Below are 26,103 nucleotides of genomic sequence, written 5' to 3' on the forward strand. Positions count from 1 at the left end.
TAGGGCACTTCCACTTATGGTCCTATAGCTTAGGGAAATTAAAATCAAAAAGACACAGCCACCCCAAAGTTTGGAACGGCTCTGTTTACAAGAACCTCGTTTACAGTACAAGTTCAACATCGCAGAAGTGAAAAATGGATAAGAAGTTGTGGTATTTACTTACAAAGCAATATCACTCAGCAATGAAATCTGTGTCATCAGGCCCTTAGCAGCACAATGAGTGGATTCAGGTACGATGATTCTAACTGAAGTAAGTCACACAGAAAAAGAAACATCATAAGATATCAGTAATACACGGAATGGATACTTGGCTACACAGGAACTGAATTACAGAACAGAACAGGGTCTCAAATTTAGAAAACCAACTTATGCTTGCTTAAGGGTAAAGGTGAGTTGGGGTGCTGCATAAAACCAGAGATTGAAATGAGCACAGATAAAGTTCCTTAAGTCAAATATGGAATAGACAAGAGCTACTCCTTGCTCAACGAAATGGACTCAACATCGCATATTAAACGCCTAAGAATGTACCTGACTTGTAAGTATCTTAAAACCTATGGATTGCTATGTCTCCGAAAGAGAATCAAGCATGTGTACAGGGGCATAAACGCAGCAGTGATAGGATTGGAGAGGTTCGGTGAGCAAATGAAGACCCTTTGAAGTCATATTGCATGGTACCCATTACACGGGTCTTAACTCTCCAGCTTTAAGGTATTCTTCCTTCAGCTAAAACATGCATGTGCAACCCAAGTATGATCAACCATGTGAACGGGAGACGTGTTCAAATATGTCTCAGTTTTCCTCCCCTGGTACTCGGGTGCAACATTCCAGACACTTTACTAACACTCTCCCCACTTGGAGAGTCAGCGCCTTTAACCTCCTCTTTGGCCCAGTTTGCAATTTCTGCGGAAGATGAACAGGAATAGCGAGAACCAATGAGAGACTAGCTGGAGGTGTCTGGACGGGCAAATTTAACTCTCATTTCCCACCAGGAAGAGGAAATAACCAAAGGCTCAGCGTGCCGTGCCGGAACCAGATTAGGGCCTGAAGCCATCCTGCGGTGTTGCGGCCAGGTCACAAGAAAGCAAGTTGAAGAAAGGAGCTCAGGGGCACTGTAATTCACAAACCTGCAGAGTTATAAATGACAGCTATCGTCCAAAAATAGACTGAAGTAAGGCTGCCAAGAGGACTTGAAAGCGGGGCAGAATTGCAGGAAACCGATTTCAGGAGGTAGACTGGAATTGCATTGAAAGCATAGGAAAAGAGGCAGAACGTCCACAATGATGCACTTGGCCAAAAAGGGCGTATGCGTTTTTTCCTGAATATATTCAGGAAAAAACGCATACGCCCTTTTTGGCCAACCAAGCAAGCTTGCAAAGGAAATCTGCACTACAATGAAGTCTCACTTCCCCCCGGTCAAAAGGGCCATCTGAAAAAAGTGTAAAATCCAGAAAGGCAGGACAGGCCATGGAGAACTGGGAGCCTTGTTATGCTGATGGGCGGGTTGTAAATTTCCAACAACCACTCGGGAGAAGTGTATGGTGTTTCCTGAAACATCTAAAAAACAAAGCAACAGAACCTAGGGCACTTCCACTCATGGTCCTATAGCTTAGGGAAATTAAAATCAAAAAGACACAGCCACCCCAAAGTTTGGAACGGCTCTGTTTACAAGAACCTCGTTTACAGTACAAGTTCAACATCGCAGAAAGTGAAAAATGGATAAAGAAGTTGTGGTATTTACTTACAAAGCAATATCACTCAGCAATGAAATCTGTGTCATCAGGCCCTTAGCAGCACAATGAGTGGATTCAGGTATGATGATTCTAACTGAAATAAGTCACACAGAAAAAGAAACATCATAAGATATCAGTAATACACGGAATGTAAACTTGGCTACACAGGAACTGAATTACAGAACAGAACAGGGTCTCAAATTTAGAAAACCAACTTATTCCTGCTTAAGGGGAAAGGTGAGTTGGGGTGCTGCATAAAACCAGAGATTGAAATGAGCACAGATAAAGTTCCTTAAGCCAAATATGGAATAGACAAGAGCTACTCCTTGCTCAACGAAATGGACTCAACACCGCATATTAAACGCCTAAGAATGTACCTGACTAGTAAGTATCTTAAAACCTATGGATTGCTATGTCTCTGAAAGAGAATCAAGCATGTGTACAGGGGCATAAACGCAGCAGTGATAGGATTGGAGAGGTTCGGTGAGCAAATGAAGACCCTTTGAAGTCATATTGCATGGTACCCATTCCACGGGTTTCAACTACCCAGGTTTAAGGTATTCTTCCTTCAGCTAAAACATGCATGTGGAACCTAGAGTATGATCAACCATGTGATCGGGAGACGTTTTCAAATATGTCTCAGTTTTCCTCCCCTGGTACTCGGGTGCAACATTCCAGACGCTTTACTAACACTCTCCCCACTTGGAGAGTCAGTCCCTTTAACCTCCTGTTTGGCCCAGTTTGCAATTTCTGCGGAAGATGAACAGGAATAGCGAGAACCAATTAGAGGCTAGCTGGAGGTGTCTGGACGGGCAAATTTAACTCTCATTTCCCACCAGGAAGAGGAATTAACCAAAGGCTCAGCGTGCTGTGCCGGAACCAGATTAGTGCCTGAAGACATCCTGCGGTGTTGCGGCCAGCTCAAAAGAAAGCGAGTTGAAGAAAGGAGCTCAGGGGCACTGTAATTCACAAACCTGCAGAGTTATAAATGACAGCTATCGTCCAAAAATATACTGAAGTAAGGCTGCCAAGAGGACTTGAAAGCGGGGCAGAATTGCAGGAAACCGATTTCAGGAGGTAGACTGGAATTGCATTGAAAGCATAGGAAAAGATGCAGAACGTCCACAATGATGCATTTGGCCAAAAAGGGCGTATGCGTTTTTTCCTGAATATATTCAGGAAAAATCGCATACGCCCTTTTTGGCCAACCAAGCAAGCTTGCAAAGGAAATCTGCACTACAATGAAGTCTCACTTCCCCCCGGTCAAAAGGGCCATCTGAAAAAAGTGTAAAATCCAGAAAGGCAGGACAGGCCATGGAGAACTGGGAGCCGTGTTATGCTGATGGGCGGGATGTAAATTGCCAACAACCACTCGGGAGAAGTGTATGGTGTTTCCTGAAACATCTAAAAAACAAAGCAACAGAGCCTAGGGCACTTCCACTTATGGTCCTATAGCTTAGGGAAATTAAAATCAAAAAGACACAGCCACCCCAAAGTTTCGAACGGCTCTGTTTACAAGAACCTCGTTTACAGTACAAGTTCAATATCACAGAAAGTTAAAAATGGATAAAGAACTTGTGGTACTTACGTACAATGCAGTATCACTCAGCAATGAAATCTATGGCATCAGGCCCGTAGCAGCATAATGAGTGGATTCAGGTACGATGATTCTAACTGAAATAAGTCACACAGAAAAAGAAACATCATAAGATATCACTAATACACGGAATGTAAACTTGACTACACAGGAACTGCATTCCAAAACAGAACAGGGTCTCAAATTTAGAAAACCAACTTATGCTTGCTTAAGGGGAAAGGTGAGTTGGGGTGCTGCATAAAACCAGAGATTGAAATGAACACAGATAAAGTTCCTTAAGCGAAATATGGAATAGACAAGAGCTACTCCTTGCTCAACGAAATGGACTCAACACCGCATATTAAACGCCTAAAAATGTACCTGACTAGTAAGTATCTTAAAACCTATGGATTGCTATGTCTCTGAAAGAGAATCAAGCATGTGTACAGGGGCATAAACGCAGCAGTGATAGGATTGGAGAGGTTCGGTTAGCAAATGAAGACCCTTTGAAGTCATATTGCATGGTACCCATTCCACGGGTTTCAACTACCCAGGTTTTAGGTATTCTTCCTTCAGCTAAAATATGCATGTGGAACCCAGAGTATGATCAACCATGTGATCGGGAGGCGTGTTCAAATATGTCTCAGTTTTCCTCCCCTGGTACTCGGGTGCAACATTCCAGATGCTTTACTAACACTCTCCCCACTTGGAGAGTCAGCGCCTTTAACCTCCTGTTTGGCACAGTTTGCAATTTCTGCGGAAGATGAACAGGAATAGCGAGAACCAATGAGAGGCTAGCTGGAGGTGTCTGGACGGGCAAATTTAACTCTCATTTCCCAACAGAAAGAGGAAATAACCAAAGGCTCAGCGTGCCGTACCGGAACCAGATTAGGGCCTGAAGCCATCCTGCAGTGTTGCGGCCAGCTCAAAACAAACCGAGTTGAAGAAAGGAGCTCAGGGGCACTGTAATTCACAAACCTGCAGAGTTATAAATGACAGCTATCGTCCAAAAATAGACTGAAGTAAGGCTGCCAAGAGGACTTGAAAGCGGGGCAAAATTGCAGGAAACCGATTTCAGGAGGTAGACTGGAATTGCATTGAAAGCATAGGAAAAGAGGCAGAACGTCCACAATGATGCACTTGGCCAAAAAGGGCGTATGCGTTTTTTCCTGAATATATTCAGGAAAAAACGCATACGCCCTTTTTGGCCAACCAAGCAAGCTTGCAAAGGAAATCTGCACTACAATGAAGTCTCACTTCCCCCCGGTCAAAAGGGCCATCTGAAAAAAGTGTAAAATCCAGAAAGGCAGGACAGGCCATGGAGAACTGGGAGCCTTGTTATGCTGATGGGCGGGTTGTAAATTGCCAACAACCACTCGGGAGAAGTGTATGGTGTTTCCTGAAACATCTAAAAAACAAAGCAACAGAACCTAGGGCACTTCCACTTATGGTCCTATAGCTTAGGGAAATTAAAATCAAAAAGACACAGCCACCGCAAAGTTTGGAACGGCTCTGTTTACAAGAACCTCGTTTACAGTACAAGTTCAACATCGCAGAAAGTGAAAAATTGATAAAGAAGTTGTGGTATTTACTTACAAAACAATATCACTCAGCAATGAAATCTATGTCATCAGGCCCTTAGCAGCACAATGAGTGGATTCAGGTATGATGATTCTAACTGAAATAAGTCACACAGAAAAAGAAACATCATAAGATATCAGTAATACACGGAATGTAAACTTGGCTACACAGGAACTGAATTACAGAACAGAACAGGGTCTCAAATTTAGAAAACCAACTTATGCTTGCTTAAGGGGAAAGGTGAGTTGGGGTGCTGCATAAAACCAGAGATTGAAATGAGCACAGATAAAGTTCCTTAAGCCAAATATGGAATAGACAAGAGCTACTCCTTGCTCAACGAAATGGACTCAACACCCCATATTAAACGCCTAAGAATGTACCTGACTAGTAAGTATCTTAAAACCTATCGATTGCTATGTCTCCGAAAGAGAATCAAGCATGTGTACAGGGGCATAAACGCAGCAGTGATAGGATTGGAGAGGTTCGGTGAGCAAATGAAGACCCTTTGAAGTCATATTGCATGGTACCCATTCCACGGGTCTCAACTCTCCAGGTTTAAGGTATTCTTCCTTCAGCTAAAACATGCATGTGGAACCCAAGTATGATCAACCATGTGAACGGGAGACGTGTTCAAATATGTCTCAGTTTTCCTCCCCTGGTACTCGGATGCAACATTCCAGACGCTTTACTAACACTCTCCCCACTTGGAGAGTCAGCGCCTTTAACCTCCTGTTTGGCCCAGTTTGCAATTTCTGCGGAAGATGAACAGGAATAGCGAGAACCAATGAGAGGCTAGCTGGAGGTGTCTGGACGGGCAAATTTAACTCTCATTTTCCACCAGGAAGAGGAATTAACCAAAGGCTCAGCATGCCGGGCCGGAACCAGATTAGGGCCTGAAGCCATGCTGCGGTGTTGCGGCCAGGTCACAAGAAAGCGAGTTGAAGAAAGGAGCTCAGGGGCACTGTAATTCACAAACCTGCAGAGTTATAAATGACAGCTATCGTCCAAAAATAGACTGAAGTAAGGCTGCCAAGAGGACTTGAAAGCGGGGCAGAATTGCAGGAAACCGATTTCAGGAGGTAGACTGGAATTGCATTGAAAGCATAGGAAAAGAGGCAGAACGTCCACAATGATGCACTTGGCCAAAAAGGGCGTATGCGTTTTTTCCTGAATATATTCAGGAAAAAACGCATACGCCCTTTTTGGCCAACCAAGCAAGCTTGCAAAGGAAATCTGCACTACAATGAAGTCTCACTTCCCCCCGGTCAAAAGGGCCATCTGAAAAAAGTGTAAAATCCAGAAAGGCAGGACAGGCCATGGAGAACTGGGAGCCTTGTTATGCTGATGGGCGGGATGTAAATTGCCAACAACCACTCGGGAGAAGTGTATGGTGTTTCCTGAAACATCTAAAAAACAAAGAAACAGAACCTAGGGCACTTCCACTTATGGTCCTATAGCTTAGGGAAATTAAAATCAAAAAGACACAGCCACCCCAAAGTTTGGAACGGCTCTGTTTACAAGAACCTCGTTTACAGTACAAGTTCAACATCGCAGAAAGTGAAAAATGGATAAAGAAGTTGTGGTATTTACTTACAAAGCAATATCACTCAGCAATGAAATCTGTGTCATCAGGCCCTTAGCAGCACAATGAGTGGATTCAGGTATGATGATTCTAACTGAAATAAGTCACACAGAAAAAGAAACATCATAAGATATCAGCAATACACGGAATGGAAACTTGGCTACACAGGAACTGAATTACAGAACAGAACAGGGTCTCAAATTTAGAAAACTAACTTATGCTTGCTTAAGGGGAAAGGTGAGTTGGGGTGCTGCATAAAACCAGAGATTGAAATGAGCACAGATAAAGTTCCTTAAGCCAAATATGGAATAGACAAGAGCTACTCCTTGCTCAACGAAATGGACTCAACACCGCATATTAAACGCCTAAGAATGTACCTGACTAGTAAGTATCTTAAAACCTATGGATTGCTATGTCTCCGAAAGAGAATCAAGCATGTGTACAGGGGCATAAACGCAGCAGTGATAGGATTGGAGAGGTTCGGTGAGCAAATGAAGACCCTTTGAAGTCATATTGCATGGTACCCATTCCACGGGTTTCAACTACCCAGGTTTAAGGTATTCTTCCTTCAGCTAAAACATGCATGTGGAACCCAGAGTATGATCAACCATGTGATCGGGAGACGTGTTCAAATATGTCTCAGTTTTCCTCCCCTGGTACTCGGGTGCAACATTCCAGACACTTTACTAACACTCTCCCCCCTTGGAGAGTCAGCGCTTTTAACCTCCTCTTTGGCCCAGTTTGCAATTTCTGCGGAAGATGAACAGGAATAGCGAGAACCAATGAGAGACTAGCTGGAGGTGTCTGGACGGGCAAATTTAACTCTCATTTCCCACCAGGAAGAGGAAATAATCAAAGGCTCAGCGTGCCGTGCCGGAACCAGATTAGGGCCTGAAGCCATCCTGCGGTGTTGCGGCCAGGTCACAAGAAAGCAAGTTGAAGAAAGGAGCTCAGGGGCACTGTAATTCACAAACCTGCAGAGTTATAAATGACAGCTATCGTCCAAAAATAGACTGAAGTAAGGCTGCCAAGAGGACTTGAAAGCGGGGCAGAATTGCAGGAAACCGATTTCAGGAGGTAGACTGGAATTGCATTGAAAGCATAGGAAAAGAGGCAGAACGTCCACAATGATGCACTTGGCCAAAAAGGGCGTATGCGTTTTTTCCTGAATATATTCAGGAAAAAACGCATACGCCCTTTTTGGCCAACCAAGCAAGCTTGCAAAGGAAATCTGCACTACAATGAAGTCTCACTTCCCCCCGGTCAAAAGGGCCATCTGAAAAAAGTGTAAAATCCAGAAAGGCAGGACAGGCCATGGAGAACTGGGAGCCTTGTTATGCTGATGGGCGGGATGTAAATTGCCAACAACCACTCGGGAGAAGTGTATGGTGTTTCCTGAAACATCTAAAAAACAAAGCAACAGAGCCTAGGGCACTTCCACTTATGGTCCTATAGCTTAGGGAAATTAAAATCAAAAAGACACAACCACCCCAAAGTTTGGGACGCCTCCGTTTACAAGAACCTCGTTTACCGTACAAGTTCAATATCACAGAAAGTGAAAAATGTATAAAGAACTTGTGGTACTTACGTACAATGCAGTATCACTCAGCAATGAAATCTATGTCATCAGGCCCGTAGCAGCATAATGAGTGGATTCAGGTACGATGATTCTAACTGAAATAAGTCACACAGAAAAAGAAACATCATAAGATATCAGTAATACACGGAATGTAAACTTGGCTACACAGGAACTGAATTACAGAACAGAACAGGGTCTCAAATTTAGAAAACCAACTTATGCTTGCTTAAGGGTAAAGGTGAGTTGGGGTGCTGCATAAAACCAGAGATTGAAATGAGCACAGATAAAGTTCCTTAAGTCAAATATGGAATAGACAAGAGCTACTCCTTGCTCAATGAAATGGACTCAACACCGCATATTAAACGCCTAAGAATGTACCTGACTAGTAAGTATCTTAAAACCTATGGATTGCTATGTCTCCGAAAGAGAATCAAGCATGTGTACAGGGTCATAAACGCAGCAGTGATAGGATTGGAGAGGTTCGGTGAGCAAATGAAGACCCTTTGAAGTCATATTGCATGGTACCCATTACACGGGTCTCAACTCTCCAGGTTTAAGGTATTCTTCCTTCAGCTAAAACATGCATGTGGAACCCAAGTATGATCAACCATGTGAACGGGAGGCGTGTTCAAATATGTCTCAGTTTTCCTCCCCTGGTACTCTGGTGCAACATTCCAGACGCTTTACTAACACTCTCCCCACTTGGAGAGTCAGCGCCTTTAACCTCCTGTTTGGCCCAGTTTGCAATTTCTGCGGAAGATGAACAGGAATAGCGAGAACCAATGAGAGGCTAGCTGGAGGTGTCTGGACGGGCAAATTTAACTCTCATTTCCCACCAGGAAGAGGAAATAACCAAAGGCTCAGCGTGCCGTACCGGAACCAGATTAGGGCCTGAAGCCATCCTGCGGTGTTGCGGCCAGGTCACAAGAAAGCGAGTTGAAGAAAGGAGCTCAGGGGCACTGTAATTCACAAACCTGCAGAGTTATAAATGACAGCTATCGTCCAAAAATAGACTGAAGTAAGGCTGCCAAGAGGACTTGAAAGCGGGGCAGAATTGCAGGAAACCGATTTCAGGAGGTAGACTGGAATTGCATTGAAAGCATAGGAAAAGAGGCAGAACGTCCACAATGATGCACTTGGCCAAAAAGGGCGTATGCGTTTTTTCCTGAATATATTCAGGAAAAAACGCATACGCCCTTTTTGGCCAACCAAGCAAGCTTGCAAAGGAAATCTGCACTACAATGAAGTCTCACTTCCCCCCGGTCAAAAGGGCCATCTGAAAAAAGTGTAAAATCCAGAAAGGCAGGACAGGCCATGGAGAACTGGGAGCCTTGTTATGCTGATGGGCGGGATGTAAATTGCCAACAACCACTCGGGAGAAGTGTATGGTGTTTCCTGAAACATCTAAAAAACAAAGCAACAGAGCCTAGGGCACTGCCACTTATGGTCCTATAGCTTAGGGAAATTAAAATCAAAAAGACACAGCCACCCCAAAGTTTGGAATGGCTCTGTTTACAAGAACCTCGTTTACAGTACAAGTTCAACATCGCAGAAAGTGAAAAATGGATAAAGAAGTTGTGGTATTTACTTACAAAGCAATATCACTCAGCAATGAAATCTATGTCATCAGGCCCTTAGCATCACAATGAGTGGATTCAGGTATGATGATTCTAACTGAAATAAGTCACACAGAAAAAGAAACATCATAAGATATCAGTAATACACGGAATGGAAACTTGGCTACACAGGAACTGAATTACAGAACAGAACAGGGTCTCAAATTTAGAAAACCAACTTATGCTTGCTTAAGGGTAAAGGTGAGTTGGGGTGCTGCATAAAACCAGAGATTGAAATGAGCACAGATAAAGTTCCTTAAGTCAAATATGGAATAGACAAGAGCTACTCCTTGCTCAACGAAATTGACTCAACACCGCATATTAAACGCCTAAGAATGTACCTGACTTGTAAGTATCTTAAAACCTATGGATTGCTATGTCTCCGAAAGAGAATCAAGCATGTGTACAGGGGCATAAACGCAGCAGTGATAGGATTGGAGAGGTTCGGTGAGCAAATGAAGACCCTTTGAAGTCATATTGCATGGTACCCATTCCACGGGTTTCAACTACCCAGGTTTTAGGTATTCTTCCTTCAGCTAAAACATGCATGTGGAACCCAGAGTATGATCAACCATGTGATCGGGAGACGTGTTCAAATATGTCTCAGGTTTCCTCCCCTGGTACTCAGGTGCAACATTCCAGACGCTTTACTAACACTCTCCCCACTTGGAGAGTCAGCGCCTTTAACCTCCTGTTTGGCTCAGTTTGCAATTTCTGCGGAAGATGAACAGGAATAGCGAGAACCAATGAGAGACTAGCTGGAGGTGTCTGGACGGGCAAATTTAACTCTCATTTCCCAACAGGAAGAGGAAATAACCAAAGGCTCAGCGTGCCGTACCGGAACCAGATTAGGGCCTGAAGCCATCCTGCGGTGTTGCGGCCAGGTCACAAGAAAGCGAGTTGAAGAAAGGAGCTCAGGGGCACTGTAATTCACAAACCTGCAGAGTTATAAATGACAGCTATCGTCCAAAAATAGACTGAAGTAAGGCTGCCAAGAGGACTTGAAAGCGGGGCAGAATTGCAGGAAACCGATTTCAGGAGGTAGACTGGAATTGCATTGAAAGCATAGGAAAAGAGGCAGAACGTCCACAATGATGCACTTGGCCAAAAAGGGCGTATGCGTTTTTTCCTGAATATATTCAGGAAAAAACGCATACGCCCATTTTGGCCAACCAAGCAAGCTTGCAAAGGAAATCTGCACTACAATGAAGTCTCACTTCCCCCCGGTCAAAAGGGCCATCTGAAAAAAGTGTAAAATCCAGAAAGGCAGGACAGGCCATGGAGAACTGGGAGCCTTGTTATGCTGATGGGCGGGTTGTAAATTGCCAACAACCACTCGGGAGAAGTGTATGGTGTTTCCTGAAACATCTAAAAAACAAAGCAACAGAACCTAGGGCACTTCCACTCATGGTCCTATAGCTTAGGGAAATTAAAATCGAAAAGACACAGCCACCCCAAAGTTTGGAACGGCTCTGTTTACAAAAACCTCGTTTACAGTACAAGTTCAACATCGCAGAAAGTGAAAAATGGATAAAGAAGTTGTGGTATTTACTTACAAAGCAATATCACTCAGCAATGAAATCTGTGTCATCAGGCCCTTAGCAGCACAATGAGTGGATTCAGGTATGATGATTCTAACTGAAATAAGTCACACAGAAAAAGAAACATCATAAGATATCAGTAATACACGGAATGGAAACTTGGCTACACAGGAACTGAATTACAGAACAGAACAGGGTCTCAAATTTAGAAAACCAACTTATTCCTGCTTAAGGGTAAAGGTGAGTTGGGGTGCTGCATAAAACCAGAGATTGAAATGAGCACAGATAAAGTTCCTTAAGCCAAATATGGAATAGACAAGAGCTACTCCTTGCTCAACGAAATGGACTCAACACCCCATATTAAACGCCTAAGAATGTACCTGACTAGTAAGTATCTTAAAACCTATGGATTGCTATGTCTCCGAAAGAGAATCAAGCATGTGTACAGGGGCATAAACGCAGCAGTGATAGGATTGGAGAGGTTCGGTGAGCAAATGAAGACCCTTTGAATTCATATTGCATCGTACCCATTACACGGGTCTTAACTCTCCAGGTTTAAGGTATTCTTCCTTCAGCTAAAAGATGCATGTGGAACCCAAGTATGATCAACCATGTGAACGGGAGACGTGTTCAAATATGTCTCAGTTTTCCTCCCCTGGTACTCGGGTGCAACATTCCAGACACTTTACTAACACTCTCCCCACTTGTAGAGTCAGCGCCTTTAACCTCCTGTTTGGCCCAGTTTGCAATTTCTGCGGAAGATGAACAGGAATAGCGAGAACCAATGAGAGGCTAGCTGGAGGTGTCTGGACGGGCAAATTTAACTCTCATTTCCCACCAGGAAGAGGAAATAACCAAAGGCTCAGCGTGCCGTACCGGAACCAGATTAGGGCCTGAAGCCATCCTGCGGTGTTGCGGCCAGCTCAAAAGAAAGCGAGTTGAAGAAAGGAGCTCAGGGGCACTGTAATTCACAAACCTGCAGAGTTATAAATGACAGCTATCGTCCAAAAATAGACTGAAGTAACGCTGCCAAGAGGACTTGAAAGCGGGGCAGAATTGCAGGAAACCGATTTCAGGAGGTAGACTGGAATTGCATTGAAAGCATAGGAAAAGAGGCAGAACGTCCACAATGATGCACTTGGCCAAAAAGGGCGTATGCGTTTTTTCCTGAATATATTCAGGAAAAAACGCATACGCCCTTTTTGGCCAACCAAGCAAGCTTGCAAAGGAAATCTGCACTACAATGAAGTCTCACTTCCCCCCGGTCAAAAGGGCCATCTGAAAAAAGTGTAAAATCCAGAAAGGCAGGACAGGCCATGGAGAACTGGGAGCCTTGTTATGCTGATGGGCGGGATGTAAATTGCCAACAGACACTCGGGAGAAGTGTATGGTGTTTCCTGAAACATCTAAAAAACAAAGCAACAAAACCTAGGGCACTTCCACTTATGGTCCTATAGCTTAGGGAAATTAAAATCAAAAAGACACAGCCACCCCAAAGTTTGGAATGGCTCTGTTTACAAGAACCTCGTTTACAGTACAAGTTCAACATCGCAGAAAGTGAAAAATGGATAAAGAAGTTGTGGTGTTTACTTACAAAGCAATATCACTCAGCAATGAAATCTGTGTCATCAGGCCCTTAGCAGCACAATGAGTGGATTCAGGTATGATGATTCGAACTGAAGTAAGTCACACAGAAAAAGAAACATCATAAGATATCAGTAATACACGGAATGTAAACTTGGCTACACAGGAACTGAATTACAGAACAGAACAGGGACTCAAATTTAGAAAACCAACTTATGCTTGCTTAAGGGTAAAGGTGAGTTGGGGTGCTGCATAAAACCAGAGATTGAAATGAGCACAGATAAAGTTCCTTAAGCCAAATATGGAATAGACAAGAGCTACTCCTTGCTCAACGAAATGGACTCAACACCGCATATTAAACGCCTAAGAATGTACCTGACTTGTAAGTATCTTAAAACCTATGGATTGCTATGTCTCCGAAAGAGAATCAAGCATGTGTACAGGGGCATAAACGCAGCAGTGATAGGATTGGAGAGGTTCGGTGAGCAAATGAAGACCCTTTGAAGTCATATTGCATGGTACCCATTCCACGGGTTTCAACTACCCAGGTTTAAGGTATTCTTCCTTCAGCTAAAACATGCATGTGGAACCTAGAGTATGATCAACCATGTGATCGGGAGACGTGTTCAAATATGTCTCAGTTTTCGTACCCTGGTACTCGGGTGCAACATTCCAGACGCTTTACTAACACTCTCCCGACTTGGAGAGTCAGTCCCTTTAACCTCCTGTTTGGCCCAGTTTGCAATTTCTGCGGAAGATGAACAGAAATAGCGAGAACCAATGGAGACTAGCTGGAGGTGTCTGGACGGGCAAATTTAACTCTCATTTCCTACCAGGAAGAGGAATTAACCAAAGGCTCAGCGTGCCATGCCAGAACCAGATTAGGGCCTGAGCCATCCTGCTGTGTTGCGGCCAGCTCAAAAGAAAGCGAGTTGAAGAAAGGAGCTCAGGGGCTCTGTAATTCACAAACCTGCAGAGTTATAAATGACAGCTATCGTCCAAAATTAGACTGAAGTAAGGCTGCCAAGAGGACTTGAAAGCGGGGCAGAATTGCAGGAAACCGATTTCAGGAGGTAGACTGGAATTGCATTGAAAGCATAGGAAAAGAGGCAGAACGTCCACAATGATGCACTTGGCCAAAAAGGGCGTATGCGTTTTTTCCTGAATATATTCAGGAAAAAACGCATACGCCCTTTTTGGCCAACCAAGCAAGCTTGCAAAGGAAATCTGCACTACAATGAAGTCTCACTTCCCCCCGGTCAAAAGGGCCATCTGAAAAAAGTGTAAAATCCAGAAAGGCAGGACAGGCCATGGAGAACTGGGAGCCTTGTTATGCTGATGGGCGGGTTGTAAATTGCCAACAACCACTCGGGAGAAGTGTATGGTGTTTCCTGAAACATCTAAAAAACAAAGCAACAGAACCTAGGGCACTTCGACTCATGGTCCTATAGCTTAGGGAAATTAAAATCAAAAAGACACTGCCACCCCAAATTTTCGAACGGCTCTGTTTACAAGAACCTCGTTTACAGTACAAGTTCAACATCGCAGAAAGTGAAAAATGGATATAGAAGTTGTGGTATTTACTTACAAAGCAATATCACTCAGCAATGAAATCTGTGTCATTAGGCCCTTAGCAGCACAATGAGTGGATTCAGGTATGATGATTCTAACTGAAATAAGTCACACAGAAAAAGAAACATCATAAGATATCAGTAATACACGGAATGTAAACTTGGCTACACAGGAACTGAATTACAGAACAGAACAGGGTCTCAAATTTAGAAAACCAACTTATTCCTGCTTAAGGGTAAAGGTGAGTTGGGGTGCTGCATAAAACCAGAGATTGAAATGAGCACAGATAAAGTTCCTTAAGCCAAATATGGAATACACAAGAGCTACTCCTTGCTCAACGAAATGGACTCAACACCCCATATTAAACGCCTAAGAATGTACCTGACTAGTAAGTATCTTAAAACCTATGGATTGCTATGTCTCCGAAAGAGAATCAAGCATGTGTACAGGGGCGTAAACACAGCAGTGATAGGATTGGAGAGGTTCAGTGAGCAAATGAAGACCCTTTGAAGTCATATTGCATGGTACCCATTCCACGGGTTTCAACTACCCAGATTTTAGGTATTCTTCCTTCAGCTAAAACATGCATGTGGAACCCAGAGTATGATCAACCATGTGATCGGGAGACGTGTTCAAATATGTCTCAGGTTTCCTCCCCTGGTACTCGGGTGCAACATTCCAGACGCTTTACTAACACTCTCCCCACTTGGAGAGTCAGCGCCTTTAACCTCCTGTTTGGCATAGTTTGCAATTTCTGCGGAAGATGAACAGGAATAGCGAGAACCAATGAGAGACTAGCTGGAGGTGTCTGGACGGGCAAATTTAACTCTCATTTCCCAACAGGAAGAGGAAATAACCAAAGGCTCAGCGTGCCGTACCGGAACCAGATTAGGGCCTGAAGCCATCCTGCGGTGTTGCGGCCAGGTCACAAGAAAGCGAGTTGAAGAAAGGAGCTCAGGGGCACTGTAATTCACAAACCTGCAGAGTTATAAATGACAGCTATCGTCCAAAAATAGACTGAAGTAAGGCTGCCAAGAGGACTTGAAAGCGGGGCAGAATTGCAGGAAACCGATTTCAGGAGGTAGACTGGAATTGCATTGAAAGCATAGGAAAAGAGGCAGAACGTCCACAATGATGCACTTGGCCAAAAAGGGCGTATGCGTTTTTTCCTGAATATATTCAGGAAAAAATGCATACGCCCTTTTTGGCCAACCAAGCAAGCTTGCAAAGGAAATCTGCACTACAATGAAGTCTCACTTCCCCCCGGTCAAAAGGGCCATCTGAAAAAAGTGTAAAATCCAGAAAGGCAGGACAGGCCATGGAGAACTGGGAGCCTTGTTATGCTGATGGGCGGGATGTAAATTGCCAACAGACATTCGGGAGAAGTGTATGGTGTTTCCTGAAACATCTAAAAAACAAAGCAACAGAACCTAGGGCACTTCCACTTATGGTCCTATAGCTTAGGGAAATTAAAATCAAAAAGACACAGCCACCCCAAAGTTTGGAACGGCTCTGTTTACAAGAACCTCGTTTACAGTACAAGTTCAACATCGCAGAAATTGAAAAATGGATAAAGAAGTTGTGGTATTTACTTACAAAGCAATATCACTCAGCAATGAAATCTGTGTCATCAGGCCCTTAGCAGCACAATAAGTGGATTCAGGTATGATGATTCTAACTGAAATAAGTCACACAGAAGAAGAAACATCATAAGATATCAGTAATACACGGAATGTAAACTTGGCTACACAGGAAGTGAATTACAGAACAGAACAGGGTCTCAAATTTAGAAAACCAACTTATGCTTGCTTAAGGGGAAAGGTGAGTTGGGGTGCTGCATAAAACCAGAGATTGAAATGAGCACAGATAAAGTTCCTTAAGCCAAATATGGAATAGACAAGAGCTACTCCTTGCTCAACGAAATGGACTCAACATCCCATATTAAACGCCTAAGAATATACCTGACTAGTAAGTATCTTAAAACCTATGGATTGCTATGTCTCCAAAAGAGAATCAAGCGTGTGTACAGGGGCATAAACGCAGCAGTGATAGGATTGGAGAGGTTCGGTGAGCAAATGAAGACCCTTTGAAGTCATATTGCATGGTACCCATTCCACGGGTTTCAACTACCCAGGTTTTAGGTATTCTTCCTTCAGCTAAAACATGCATGTGGAACCCAGAGTATGATCAACCATGTGATTGGGAGACGTGTTCAAATATGTCTCAGGTTTCCTCCCCTGGTACTCGGGTGCAACATTCCAGACGCTTTACTAACACTCTCCCCACTTGGAGAGTCAGCGCCTTTAACCTCCTGTTTGGCACAGTTTGCAATTTCTGCGGAAGATGAACAGGAATAGCGAGAACCAATGAGAGGCTAGCTGGAGGTGTCTGGACGGGCAAATTTAACTCTCATTTCCCAACAGGAAGAGGAAATAACCAAAGGCTCAGCGTGCCGTACCGGAACCAGATTAGGGCCTGAAGCCATCCTGCGGTGTTGCGGCCAGCTCAAAAGAAACCGAGTTGAAGAAAGGAGCTCAGGGGCACTGTAATTCACAAACCTGCAGAGTTATAAATGACAGCTATCGTCCAAAAATGGACTGAAGTAAGGCTGCCAAGAGGACTTGAAAGCGGGGCAGAATTGCAGGAAACCGATTTCAGGAGGTAGACTGGAATTGCATTGAAAGCATAGGAAAAGAGGCAGAACGTCCACAATGATGCACTTGGCCAAAAAGGGCGTATGCGTTTTTTCCTGAATATATTCAGGAAAAAACGCATACGCCCTTTTTGGCCAACCAAGCAAGCTTGCAAAGGAAATCTGCACTACAATGAAGTCTCACTTCCCCCCGGTCAAAAGGGCCATCTGAAAAAAGTGTAAAATCCAGAAAGGCAGGACAGGCCATGGAGAACTGGGAGCCTTGTTATGCTGATGGGCGGGTTGTAAATTGCCAACAACCACTAGGGAGAAGTGTATGGTGTTTCCTGAAACATCTAAAAAACAAAGCAACAGAACCTAGGGCACTTCCACTTATGGTCCTATAGCTTAGGGAAATTAAAATCAAAAAGACACAGCCACCACAAAGTTTGGATCGGCTCTGTTTACAAGAACCTCGTTTACAGTACAGGTTCAATATCACAGAAAGTGAAAAATGGATAAAGAACTTGTGGTACTTACGTACAATGCAGTATCACTCAGCAATGAAATCTATGTCATCAGGCCCATAGCAGCATAATGAGCGGATTCAGGTACGATGATTCTAACTGAAATAAGTCACACAGAAAAAGAAACATCATAAGATATCAGTAATACACGGAATGTAAACTTGGTTACACAGGAACTGAATTACAGAACAGAACAGGGTCTCAAATTTAGAAAACCAACTTATGCTTGCTTAAGGGTAAAGGTGAGTTGGGGTGCTGCATAAAACCAGAGATTGAAATGAGCACAGATAAAGTTCCTTAAGTCAAATATGGAATAGACAAGAGCTACTCCTTGCTCAACGAAATGGACTCAACACCGCATATTAAACGCCTAAGAATGTACCTGACTAGTAAGTATCTTAAAACCTATGGATTGCTATGTCTCCGAAAGAGAATCAAGCATGTGTACAGGGGCATAAACGCAGCAGTGATAGGATTGGAGAGGTTCGGTGAGCAAATGAAGACCCTTTGAAGTCATATTGCATGGTACCCATTACACGGGTCTCAACTCTCCAGGTTTAAGGTATTCTTCCTTCAGCTAAAACATGCATGTGGAACCCAAGTATGATCAACCATGTGAACGGGAGACGTGTTCAAATATGTCTCAGTTTTCCTCCCCTGGTACTCGGGTGCAACATTCCAGATGCTTTACTAACACTCTCCCCACTTGGAGAGTCAGCGCCTTTAACCTCCTGTTTGGCCCAGTTTGCAATTTCTGCGGAAGATGAACAGGAATAGCGAGAACCAATGAGAGGCTAGCTGGAGGTGTCTGGACGGGCAAATTTAACTCTCATTTCCCACCAGGAAGAGGAAATAACCAAAGGCTCAGCGTGCCGTACCGGAACCAGATTAGGGCCTGAAGCCATCCTGCGGTGTTGCGGCCAGCTCAAAAGAAAACGAGTTGAAGAAAGGAGCTCAGGGGCACTGTAATTCACAAACCTGCAGAGTTATAAATGACAGCTATCATCCAAAAATAAACTGAAGTAAGGCTGCCAAGAGGACTTGAAAGCGGGGCAGAATTGCAGGAAACCGATTTCAGGAGGTAGACTGGAATTGCATTGAAAGCATAGGAAAAGAGGCAGAACGTCCACAATGATGCACTTGGCCAAAAAGGGCGTATGCGTTTTTTCCTGAATATATTCAGGAAAAAACGCATACGCCCTTTTTGGCCAACCAAGCAAGCTTGCAAAGGAAATCTGCACTACAATGAAGTCTCACTTCCCCCCGGTCAAAAGGGCCATCTGAAAAAAGTGTAAAATCCAGAAAGGCAGGACAGGCCATGGAGAACTGGGAGCCTTGTTATGCTGATGGGCGGGATGTAAATTGCCAACAACCACTCGGGAGAAGTGTATGGTGTTTCCTGAAACATCTAAAAAACAAAGCAACAGAACCTAGGGCACTTCCACTTATGGTCCTATAGCTTAGGGAAATTAAAATCAAAAAGACACAGCCACCCCAAAGTTTGGAATGGCTCTGTTTACAAGAACCTCGTTTACAGTACAAGTTCAACATCGCAGAAAGTGAAAAATGGATAAAGAAGTTGTGGTATTTACTTACAAAGCAATATCACTCAGCAATGAAATCTGTGTCATCAGGCCCTTAGCAGCACAATGAGTGGATTCAGGTATGATGATTCTAACTGAAGTAAGTCACACAGAAAAAGAAACATCATAAGATATCAGTAATACACGGAATGTAAACTTGGCTACACAGGAACTGAATTACAGAACAGAACAGGGACTCAAATTTAGAAAACCAACTTATGCTTGCTTAAGGGTAAAGGTGAGTTGGGGTGCTGCATAAAACCAGAGATTGAAATGAGCACAGATAAAGTTCCTTAAGCCAAATATGGAATAGACAAGAGCTACTCCTTGCTCAACGAAATGGACTCAACACCGCATATTAAACGCCTAAGAATGTACCTGACTTGTAAGTATCTTAAAACCTATGGATTGCTATGTCTCCGAAAGAGAATCAAGCATGTGTACAGGGGCATAAACGCAGCAGTGATAGGATTGGAGAGGTTCGGTGAGCAAATGAAGACCCTTTGGAGTCATATTGCATGGTACCCATCCCACGGGTTTCAACTACCCAGGTTTAAGGTATTCTTCCTTCAGCTAAAACATGCATGTGGAACCCAAGTATGATCAACCATGTGAATGGGAGACGTGTTCAAATATGTCTCAGTTTTCCTCCCCTGGTACTCGGGTGCAACATTCCAGACGCTTTACTAACACTCTCCCCACTTGGAGAGTCAGCGCCTTTAACCTCCTGTTTGGCCCAGTTTGCAATTTCTGCGGAAGATGAACAGGAATAGCGAGAACCAATGAGAGGCTAGCTGGAGGTGTCTGGACGGGCAAATTTAACTCTCATTTCCCACCAGGAAGAGGAATTAACCAAAGGCTCAGCATGCCGGGCCGGAACCAGATTAGGGCCTGAAGCCATCCTGCGGTGTTGCGGCCAGGTCACAAGAAAGCGAGTTGAAGAAAGGAGCTCAGGGGCACTGTAATTCACAAACCTGCAGAGTTATAAATGACAGCTATCGTCCAAAAATAGACTGAAGTAAGGCTGCCAAGAGGACTTGAAAGCGGGGCAGAATTGCAGGAAACCGATTTCAGGAGGTAGACTGGAATTGCATTGAAAGCATAGGAAAAGAGGCAGAACGTCCACAATGATGCACTTGGCCAAAAAGGGCGTATGCGTTTTTTCCTGAATATATTCAGGAAAAAACGCATACGCCCTTTTTGGCCAACCAAGCAAGCTTGCAAAGGAAATCTGCACTACAATGAAGTCTCACTTCCCCCCGGTCAAAAGGGCCATCTGAAAAAAGTGTAAAATCCAGAAAGGCAGGACAGGCCATGGAGAACTGGGAGCCTTGTTATGCTGATGGGCGGGATGTAAATTGACAACAACCACTCGGGAGAAGTGTATGGTGTTTCCTGAAACATCTAAAAAACAAAGCAACAGAGCCTAGGGCACTGCCACTTATGGTCCTATAGCTTAGGGAAATTAAAATCAAAAAGACACAGCCACCCCAAAGTTTGGAACGGCTCTGTTTACAAGAACCTCGTTTACAGTACAAGTTCAACATCGCAGAAATTGAAAAATGGATAAAGAAGTTGTGGTATTTACTTACAAAGCAATATCACTCAGCAATGAAATCTGTGTCATCAGGCCCTTAGCAGCACAATAAGTGGATTCAGGTATGATGATTCTAACTGAAATAAGTCACACAGAAGAAGAAACATCATAAGATATCAGTAATACACGGAATGTAAACTTGGCTACACAGGAAGTGAATTACAGAACAGAACAGGGTCTCAAATTTAGAAAACCAACTTATGCTTGCTTAAGGGGAAAGGTGAGTTGGGGTGCTGCATAAAACCAGAGATTGAAATGAGCACAGATAAAGTTCCTTAAGCCAAATATGGAATAGACAAGAGCTACTCCTTGCTCAACGAAATGGACTCAACATCCCATATTAAACGCCTAAGAATATACCTGACTAGTAAGTATCTTAAAACCTATGGATTGCTATGTCTCCAAAAGAGAATCAAGCGTGTGTACAGGGGCATAAACGCAGCAGTGATAGGATTGGAGAGGTTCGGTGAGCAAATGAAGACCCTTTGAAGTCATATTGCATGGTACCCATTCCACGGGTTTCAACTACCCAGGTTTTAGGTATTCTTCCTTCAGCTAAAACATGCATGTGGAACCCAGAGTATGATCAACCATGTGATTGGGAGACGTGTTCAAATATGTCTCAGGTTTCCTCCCCTGGTACTCGGGTGCAACATTCCAGACGCTTTACTAACACTCTCCCCACTTGGAGAGTCAGCGCCTTTAACCTCCTGTTTGGCACAGTTTGCAATTTCTGCGGAAGATGAACAGGAATAGCGAGAACCAATGAGAGGCTAGCTGGAGGTGTCTGGACGGGCAAATTTAACTCTCATTTCCCAACAGGAAGAGGAAATAACCAAAGGCTCAGCGTGCCGTACCGGAACCAGATTAGGGCCTGAAGCCATCCTGCGGTGTTGCGGCCAGCTCAAAAGAAAGCGAGTTGAAGAAAGGAGCTCAGGGGCACTGTAATTCACAAACCTGCAGAGTTATAAATGACAGCTATCGTCCAAAAATAGACTGAAGTAAGGCTGCCAAGAGGACTTGAAAGCGGGGCAGAATTGCAGGAAACCGATTTCAGGAGGTAGACTGGAATTGCATTGAAAGCATAGGAAAAGAGGCAGAACGTCCACAATGATACACTTGGCCAAAAAGGGCGTATGCGTTTTTTCCTGAATATATTCAGGAAAAAACGCATACGCCCTTTTTGGCCAACCAAGCAAGCTTGCAAAGGAAATCTGCACTACAATGAAGTCTCACTTCCCCCCGGTCAAAAGGGCCATCTGAAAAAAGTGTAAAATCCAGAAAGGCAGGACAGGCCATGGAGAACTGGGAGCCTTGTTATGCTGATGGGCGGGTTGTAAATTGCCAACAACCACTCGGGAGAAGTGTATGGTGTTTCCTGAAACATCTAAAAAACAAAGCAACAGAACCTAGGGCACTTCCACTTATGGTCCTATAGCTTAGGGAAATTAAAATCAAAAAGACACAGCCACCACAAAGTTTGGAACGGCTCTGTTTACAAGAACCTCGTTTACAGTACAGGTTCAATATCACAGAAAGTGAAAAATGGATAAAGAACTTGTGGTACTTACGTACAATGCAGTATCACTCAGCAATGAAATCTATGTCATCAGGCCCGTAGCAGCATAATGAGCGGATTCAGGTACGATGATTCTAACTGAAATAAGTCACACAGAAAAAGAAACATCATAAGATATCAGTAATACACGGAATGTAAACTTGGCTACACAGGAACTGAATTACAGAACAGAACAGGGTCTCAAATTTAGAAAACCAACTTATGCTTGCTTAAGGGTAAAGGTGAGTTGGGGTGCTGCATAAAACCAGAGATTGAAATGAGCACAGATAAAGTTCCTTAAGTCAAATATGGAATAGACAAGAGCTACTCCTTGCTCAACGAAATGGACTCAACACCGCATATTAAACGCCTAAGAATGTACCTGACTAGTAAGTATCTTAAAACCTATGGATTGCTATGTCTCCGAAAGAGAATCAAGCATGTGTACAGGGGCATAAACGCAGCAGTGATAGGATTGGAGAGGTTCGGTGAGCAAATGAAGACCCTTTGAAATCATATTGCATGGTACCCATTACACGGGTCTCAACTCTCCAGGTTTAAGGTATTCTTCCTTCAGCTAAAACATGCATGTGGAACCCAAGTATGATCAACCATGTGAACGGGAGACGTGTTCATATATGTCTCAGTTTTCCTCCCCTGGTACTCGGGTGCAACATTCCAGACGCTTTACTAACACTCTCCCCACTTGGAGAGTCAGCGCCTTTAACCTCCTGTTTGGCCCAGTTTGCAATTTCTGCGGAAGATGAACAGGAATAGCGAGAACCAATGAGAGGCTAGCTGGAGGTGTCTGGACGGGCAAATTTAACTCTCATTTCCCACCAGGAAGAGGAAATAACCAAAGGCTCAGCGTGCCGTACCGGAACCAGATTAGGGCCTGAAGCCATCCTGCGGTGTTGCGGCCAGCTCAAAAGAAAGCGAGTTGAAGAAAGGAGCTCAGGGGCACTGTAATTCACAAACCTGCAGAGTTATAAATGACAGCTATCATCCAAAAATAAACTGAAGTAAGGCTGCCAAGAGGACTTGAAAGCGGGGCAGAATTGCAGGAAACCGATTTCAGGAGGTAGACTGGAATTGCATTGAAAGCATAGGAAAAGAGGCAGAACGTCCACAATGATGCACTTGGCCAAAAAGGGCGTATGCGTTTTTTCCTGAATATATTCAGGAAAAAACGCATACGCCCTTTTTGGCCAACCAAGCAAGCTTGCAAAGGAAATCTGCACTACAATGAAGTCTCACTTCCCCCCGGTCAAAAGGGCCATCTGAAAAAAGTGTAAAATCCAGAAAGGCAGGACAGGCCATGGAGAACTGGGAGCCTTGTTATGCTGATGGGCGGGATGTAAATTGCCAACAACCACTCGGGAGAAGTGTATGGTGTTTCCTGAAACATCTAAAAAACAAAGCAACAGAACCTAGGGCACTTCCACTTATGGTCCTATAGCTTAGGGAAATTAAAATCAAAAAGACACAGCCACCCCAAAGTTTGGAATGGCTCTGTTTACAAGAACCTCGTTTACAGTACAAGTTCAACATCGCAGAAAGTGAAAAATGGATAAAGAAGTTGTGGTATTTACTTACAAAGCAATATCACTCAGCAATGAAATCTGTGTCATCAGGCCCTTAGCAGCACAATGAGTGGATTCAGGTATGATGATTCTAACTGAAGTAAGTCACACAGAAAAAGAAACATCATAAGATATCAGTAATACACGGAATGTAAACTTGGCTACACAGGAACTGAATTACAGAACAGAACAGGGACTCAAATTTAGAAAACCAACTTATGCTTGCTTAAGGGTAAAGGTGAGTTGGGGTGCTGCATAAAACCAGAGATTGAAATGAGCACAGATAAAGTTCCTTAAGCCAAATATGGAATAGACAAGAGCTACTCCTTGCTCAACGAAATGGACTCAACACCGCATATTAAACGCCTAAGAATGTACCTGACTTGTAAGTATCTTAAAACCTATGGATTGCTATGTCTCCGAAAGAGAATCAAGCATGTGTACAGGGGCATAAACGCAGCAGTGATAGGATTGGAGAGGTTCGGTGAGCAAATGAAGACCCTTTGAAGTCATATTGCATGGTACCCATCCCACGGGTTTCAACTACCCAGGTTTAAGGTATTCTTCCTTCAGCTAAAACATGCATGTGGAACCCAAGTATGATCAACCATGTGAATGGGAGACGTATTCAAATATGTCTCAGTTTTCCTCCCCTGGTACTCGGGTGCAACATTCCAGACGCTTTACTAACACTCTCCCCACTTGGAGAGTCAGCGCCTTTAACCTCCTGTTTGGCCCAGTTTGCAATTTCTGCGGAAGATGAACAGGAATAGCGAGAACCAATGAGAGGCTAGCTGGAGGTGTCTGGACGGGCAAATTTAACTCTCATTTCCCACCAGGAAGAGGAATTAACCAAAGGCTCAGCATGCCGGGCCGGAACCAGATTAGGGCCTGAAGCCATCCTGCGGTGTTGCGGCCAGGTCACAAGAAAGCGAGTTGAAGAAAGGAGCTCAGGGGCACTGTAATTCACAAACCTGCAGAGTTATAAATGACAGCTATCGTCCAAAAATAGACTGAAGTAAGGCTGCCAAGAGGACTTGAAAGCGGGGCAGAATTGCAGGAAACCGATTTCAGGAGGTAGACTGGAATTGCATTGAAAGCATAGGAAAAGAGGCAGAACGTCCACAATGATGCACTTGGCCAAAAAGGGCGTATGCGTTTTTTCCTGAATATATTCAGGAAAAAACGCATACGCCCTTTTTGGCCAACCAAGCAAGCTTGCAAAGGAAATCTGCACTACAATGAAGTCTCACTTCCCCCCGGTCAAAAGGGCCATCTGAAAAAAGTGTAAAATCCAGAAAGGCAGGACAGGCCATGGAGAACTGGGAGCCTTGTTATGCTGATGGGCGGGATGTAAATTGACAACAACCACTCGGGAGAAGTGTATGGTGTTTCCTGAAACATCTAAAAAACAAAGCAACAGAGCCTAGGGCACTGCCACTTATGGTCCTATAGCTTAGGGAAATTAAAATCAAAAAGACACAGCCACCCCAAAGTTTGGGACGCCTCCGTTTACAAGAACCTCGTTTACCGTACAAGTTCAATATCACAGAAAGTGAAAAATGGATAAAGAACTTGTGGTACTTACGTACAATGCAGTATCACTCAGCAATGAAATCTATGTCATCAGGCCCGTAGCAGCATAATGAGTGGATTCAGGTACGATGATTCTAACTGAAATAAGTCACACAGAAAAAGAAACATCATAAGATATCACTAATACACGGAATGTAAACTTGGCTACACAGGAACTGCATTCCAAAACAGAACAGGGTCTCAAATTTAGAAAACCAACTTATGCTTGCTTAAGGGGAAAGGTGAGTTGGGGTGCTGCATAAAACCAGAGATTGAAATGAGCACAGATAAAGTTCCTTAAGCCAAACATGGAATAGACAAGAGCTACTCCTTGCTCAACGAAATGGACTCAACACCCCATATTAAACGCCTAAGAATGTACCTGACTAGTAAGTATCTTAAAACCTATGGATTGCTATGTCTCCGAAAGAGAATCAAGCATGTGTACAGGGGCATAAACGCAGCAGTGATAGGATTGGAGAGGTTCAGTGAGCAAATGAAGACCCTTTGAAGTCATATTGCATGGTACCCATTCCACGTGTTTCAACTACCCAGGATTTAGGTATTCTTCCTTCTGCTAAAACATGCATGTGGAACCCAGAGTATGATCAACCATGTGATCGGGAGACGTGTTCAAATATGTCTCAGGTTTCCTCCGCTGGTACTCGGGTGCAACATTCCAGACGC

At 43.8% G+C, this 26,103-nt stretch overlaps 1 long non-coding RNA gene across 2 annotated transcripts in view; it reads right to left on the reverse strand.

Annotated features, from left to right (window-relative positions):
• Positions 1–26,103, reverse strand: part of LOC307181261 — a 1,302,881-nt gene that overhangs the window by 14,139 nt on the left and 1,262,639 nt on the right. The window contains exon 6 of one of the 2 annotated variants that reach the window (XR_013826246.1): positions 161–241. The exons of the other annotated variant lie outside the window; for it this stretch is intronic. This is a non-coding gene — a long non-coding RNA (uncharacterized lncRNA). Of the gene's footprint in view, positions 1–160; positions 242–26,103 lie in introns of those variants that run through there. 2 annotated transcript variants of the gene reach the window in all.

Source organism: Stenella coeruleoalba (assembly GCF_951394435.1).
Source record: "Stenella coeruleoalba genome assembly, contig: scaffold_78, whole genome shotgun sequence".
In the NCBI taxonomy this organism is placed as follows: Eukaryota; Metazoa; Chordata; class Mammalia; order Artiodactyla; family Delphinidae; genus Stenella; species Stenella coeruleoalba.